Raw genomic sequence first — 6000 nt, 5'->3', positions numbered from 1 at the left:
AGAGACTGCAACCTTTGTGTCCTCGTTATTCACCGCGCCTTACGACGTCCACCATCACCACTTACACATCTGGGAAGCCCTGGGGACATACTTCACCTGTGGGAATGTATACCCTCTAGCTGCCATTCCATCACCCCAGCGGACCCCTTGCAGCGTCGGTCACCCTGACCGAATACCACAGGTGGCGTCACAAACACCGTACAACTACCCCTTTAAGTGGACGCCCCTCAGAAGGGCCACGGACTGGCTCGGACCACCGTGACATTCCCAGAACCGAGAGAGATAGACCCGGTACCGAGTACCCCATTGCCCTTACACGTGGGGGCGCTCCATATACATAATAAAAACAAGTACAATAATCTTAAACAATACAAGTCATAACTGGTACAGGAGGAGAGAGGACCCTGCCCGCGAAGGCTCACAATCTACAAGCGATGGGTGGGAATACAGTAGGCGAGGATAGAGCTGGTCATGCAGCGGTTTGGTCGGTTTGGCCATAGAGCCACTTCCAAAACCCAGAGTGGAGAGAGGGATTCGCCCCACCACCAAACCTGCAAATCCCTCTAAAAATAAAAAGGCCCTTGAGGGGTTTTCCTAAAAATCTGACTGGGTCAACTACTTGGACCCAATCTACACTTCCTTTTATTTTGTCTTGTGATTCACATGCTGTAAACACAAGGTGCTTCATTGAGTTTAATATGACTCCGTCCGCATCCTGGGGGACACATATGATCCCCCTCACAGCCTGACCAATCCCCCCAACTCTGTTCAAACTTGTGGGGTTGAACATTTGTCACCATAGAGGGTGACCATGACAGGGCATCAGCATTGTGCCTTCCCTGCACGATGTTCCACCGTGAAATTAAAGTTTTGCAGTACCAGGAACCATCGGTTGACCCAAGAATTCTTCTCCTTGGCATTTCCAGACCAAGGGTGAATGATCTGCCACAAAACGAAACTGTCGCCAGAGCAAATAATAGCGTAGGGACTGCATGGTCCTCTTAATAGCCAGGCACTCCTTCCCACTACGCTATAACTTTTCTCAGCCAGGGTAAGTTTCCTACTCAGGTATGTGACCGGATGTTCTTCTCCGTTCACCTCCTGTGACAGGACCACTCCTAGGCTTACGTTAGAGGCATTCGTTTGCATGATGAGGACTTTCTTGAAGTAGGGCTAATGAGGACTGGCTGTCCGCACAACGCCAACTTCATAGATTGGTAAGCTACTTCCACCTGAGGGTTCCACCAGACCATGGCCGACTTCTTTCCCTTTAAGAGATCGGTCAGGGTTGTTGTTCTTTCAGAAATTGGGTATGAGCCTTCGATAATACCCGATGAAGCCGAGGAATGCTCTTACCTGTTTAGTAGTAACAGGCCGGGGCCAGTTCAGTATGGCCTCGATTTTATTTATTTGGGGTTTGATAACCCCACGGCCAATGACGTACCCTAAGTACCAAGCTTCCTCAAGACCTATAGCACATTTTTTAGATTCGCTGTTGTTAAATATTAATTATTAATTATTGAATTATTATTATACTCAATTCTGTACTAAGCCTCGTGGAAGGTTTGGCTGACATTACAAAAAAGCTATTTCTGCATATTTAGCTCAGAGTAAAAAGTTAACACCATATAAAGAGAACACATGCTCTGTGGGTCATATATATCCACGGCTCTTAGGAAGGGAGGGCTGTAACTTGGGGGCTGTCACTTGGGGCCTCCTCCTGCCTCCTCCTTCACTCTCTATGGACTACAGACTTCACAGAGAAGGGATGAACAGCTGGTAGCCATGTGCTTCTTGAAGACATCTACTCCATGACAGAGACAGATGCCATTTACCATTCAGAATCTCAGGAAAGATGGGGAACAAACTTTGATATGGACAAATGGACAATCTCTTTGTAACTATTTCACCTATTTTATGTTTTGCTGCAATAATGCTTTTTGGTGGACAATCCAATAAACCACTACATTTTCTTTAGAGTATCACATCTGGTAAAGAGTCCTGATTAAATAAATATGCGAAATAAGCATATTTAACAGCTGTCAAGCCCGTGGCTCTGAGCAAATTCACTACCGCTTGTACCCAGGACAAGTGGGTATGCCAGTCAGTACTAAAGATGATTATATCATTCAAGTACACTGACACATACTTCCGATGGGGCTCTAACACAATGTCCATCAGTCTCTGGAATGTGGCTGGGGCCCCATGTAGTCCAAAAGGCAAAACGACGTGGTGATATAGACCCTCCGGTGTTATAAATGCGGTCTTTTCTTTTACCGACTCTGTAAGAGGCACCTGCCAGTAACCCTTGGTTAGATCGAGTGTGGTAAAGTACTGGGCCTGTCCCAGTCGCTCAATCAGCTTGTCCACCCGAGGCATTGGATAAATGTCAAATTTCGACACTTCATTCAATTTACGGAAATCATAACAGAACTGTAACGGCCCGTCCAGCTGCGGAATCAGTACAATGGGGCTGGCCCACTCACTCCTGGATTCTTTCATGAATTACTCCTAGCAGGAGCATTTGTCTTACCTCACTGGCGATAGCTTGCCTCCGGGCTTCTGACACATGGTACGTTTTCAATCGCATCCTTACCTGAGGCTCGGTGAAATGTCATGTTGGATGATAGAAGTATGGCCAGGTAGTTCAGAGAATACATTCTCTAATTTCCAAGCCTCTCAACGCTGCTGTTTACAGAGCATGTCGACAATTTTTACCTCTCCCTTGGCCTCTGTCCGGGCCGATATTGGAGGGTCCCCAGATGATATGACCGGAGTCGCATCCATAAGCATACATTCCCAGTCCTTCCACGCTTTTAGCAGATTGATAAGATACAACTGTTTAGGGTTTTCTTTTCCTGGGTTGGTATACTCTGTCACCTCCCCAACCTTTTCCCAGACTTCATATGGCCCTTGCCTCTTGGCTATAACTTTACTTTCGGCAGTGGGTGCTAAGACTAATACCCGATCTCCTTCTTTAAAGGAGCGCACCGTGGCCTTTCTGTTATATGCGCAGCTCTGCACTGCCTGAGCATCCACTAAATGTTCTTTTATTATAGGCATTACTGCTGCGATCCGCATGCGGCTGTGGGGTTTTCTGTCACTGTATCACCATGGACACCAGCAACGCTGGCTCCTCATTTCCTCCACTGGATTGCTGTTCTCCCGCTGTGGCCCCGGGGATAGTGAGATAGATTACCTCCTCGTCGGAAGAGGTATCCATCGTTTTGACAATGGAAAATTGCTGGACACGTGACTTATCGCTGTGACTCTTTCTCGTGCGTCAGCTCAGGTGCAGTACTGTAAGCATGATGGTGCCTGCCAGTCACTTCCAGTGCACTTCCCGTACTTCTGGAGATGCAATGACGCAACCACCACCACCTCCGCTGTCATTCACCGTGACTCAACCTCTGGACACTTGCGGCGCCCCAGGGTCCTGGTCGTCGCAGTGGTATTGCTTTCCTCTCGGGGAGAGTGATGCTATGTTTGGAGGCAAGGAAGGATAACTGCATCCAGGTATCCCAAACATGCAACATATTTCACACTCCAGACCACCAGGGGGAGCTTCTGCTCCTATTTATTAGGTCACTCCCCATATATATATATATATATTACTGGTAGTCTGTAGGGAAAGTCAGTCAGTTCCAGACAGGAGTCAGTTCCTGACAGAACTCCAGACATGAGTTCTGTTAGGAGTTCCCTACCAGAGTCTGAGGAGGATGGAAGGTTAAAGGAGCTGTGCATGCCCTCAGAGCTGCAGCTCCCAGAAAGAGACATTTAAAGGCAGAATTGTAATGCAGCAAGCTTGAAGGAAGTCGAAGCAAAGGAGAGGATACCAGAAGGGGACCAGCCCAACTCAAGCTGTCTCCTTCTGAGGCGCAACATCCCGGTAGCCGGAATACCGAAGGAGTAAGGACCTCTATGCCTTATTTCAGAGACCAGCAGGACAGCTAATTGCAGGTTACGTGTCCGCACCTACACCCAGGAGGCACGGTGACACCTACAGAGCCAGGTTATCTAAGAGACCCTATAAACAGGCTCAAGTCACAAGTCATACGGGTTTTGTCCTATCCTATATGGGGGACAGAGAGAGCGAAACATCGCATCTGTGAGACCCTTATGTGAAGCCATAGGCAGTAAGGGACTACACCACCGCAGCGCAAAGGAAGGCTACTGATTTCCAGTTGGATAAGGGAACTCTGGACTTGCCTCCAAACCGGCCAGACTCTGCCTGCCCTGTGATCTGGTGCCCTGGACTGTGGATGCTGAAGTCTTCAGTAAAGGTAAAGAGACTGCAACCTTGTGTCCTCGTTCTTCTCTGCGCCTTTCATCATATCACCATCTACACACCGGGAAGCCCTAGGGACATACTTCACCTGTGGGAAGGTATACCATCTAGCTGCCATAACATCACCCCAGCGGACCCCTTAAAGCAGCGTCGGTCATCCTGACCAAATACCACAGGTGGCATCACGAACATAAACTCTATCCCTTTAAAGACCTTTCCCTTTTACATGGATGTCCCAGGGCCATGGACTGGGTCAGCCACCGTGACATCCCCCTGTGAACCGAAAGACCCGGTACCGAGTACCCCACTCCCTCGGGGGGCGATCCACACTCTCTTTACTTTGTTTCTTATTCGATGAGGCGCTCCTCTTCCTGGATCTCGCCCCCTTCTGTGCTGCTCCACCTTTACTCGGTTGGACCTTAGATGCCGCACACCTCCACCTTGAGGTTATCATCCTGGTAGGATGGGCACTTCGTTTTCGCGCCTTCAGACACAGTGCACTCCCATGATGGGCAGGACCTCCCCACTTCAGACCAACAGCCGTCGCCATCTTGGGACTCAAACTGCTGTCTGCTATCTTTCAGTCTCAGCGGTGGACACTGCAGACCCTCATACAGCACGCTTCCAAACAGGTCTCCTCTATCTAGATGACTGATGTTTCTGTAATGTCTACATTCAATAAATAAGTTCTTGAATACACCTATATGAATGTCAAGTATTTCTATATCCTAAGTACCCTAAACCATCAGTGATATTAAAAATTAAGACTTCCAATATCCTAGATCACCACAAATGTAAAAATTGATCACCATAAAATATAAGTGTTGACAACCTTTTGAATCCTAGAAAACTAATGATGCTGAAATTGACTCTTTCAAAATCATAGTTAACAATAGCTGCTGAAAAATATTTTTTAATACCCTAGACCACCAGGGGTGTTATTGTTGACTCCCTCAATAATTTAGACCATTAGTGATGGTCACATTATCCCATGCAATAAAATAGGTTGTCAATTATGTAAAACTTAATACATTCAATTGTTTAGAATACCTTATATTTTTATGTTGACCATTTTAATGCTGTAGACCACAAGGGATGCCGTTACTGACACCTTTCATATTTTAGACAATGAGTGATATCTACTTTGCTCACTTTAATGCTGAAGATCACCATGGATGTCAATATTGATCGTTTCAATAGTCAGGATCAACGGGGACCTTGGATATTGCCCTTTCAATACCCTAGAACATTAGGAACAATGCAATTGATAAGTTCACTTCCATAGATTATATGGTGGTTTTCTTCAACAACTTAGACAATCAGAAGGCAGGAGCTGGGGGCTAAAACTGAACTTTTTATTCATTACCCACAAGCCTTTAGTTACACCTTTGCTTTTGCCACATTTATGAGGGTTCACAGGCATAAGGGGCCTGATCGGCTGACTTTTGACCAGTGATTGACACAATGGTCGCAGGGCTCCTGAATACAACCAACCACTATCCCCCATATATACTGACAGATGCAGTGCCTCCATTACATAGCAAACCATAGGGCTCTGTTATATGGGCAGAGTGTCCCCATAATACATCCAGTGGAATAGCAATCTCAGCCATTTGAAGCTCGGGACTTGCCTTTTCTCTCCATAACATTCCTTTCCTTGCAATAGACCATTTTTCTTGTAACACCTAAGGGGAGTGCAAAGTACACGGGCA

The sequence above is a fragment of the Ranitomeya variabilis genome, chromosome 4 (genome assembly GCF_051348905.1).
Source record: "Ranitomeya variabilis isolate aRanVar5 chromosome 4, aRanVar5.hap1, whole genome shotgun sequence".
In the NCBI taxonomy this organism is placed as follows: Eukaryota; Metazoa; Chordata; class Amphibia; order Anura; family Dendrobatidae; genus Ranitomeya; species Ranitomeya variabilis.
This window is presented reverse-complemented; position numbering follows the sequence as displayed.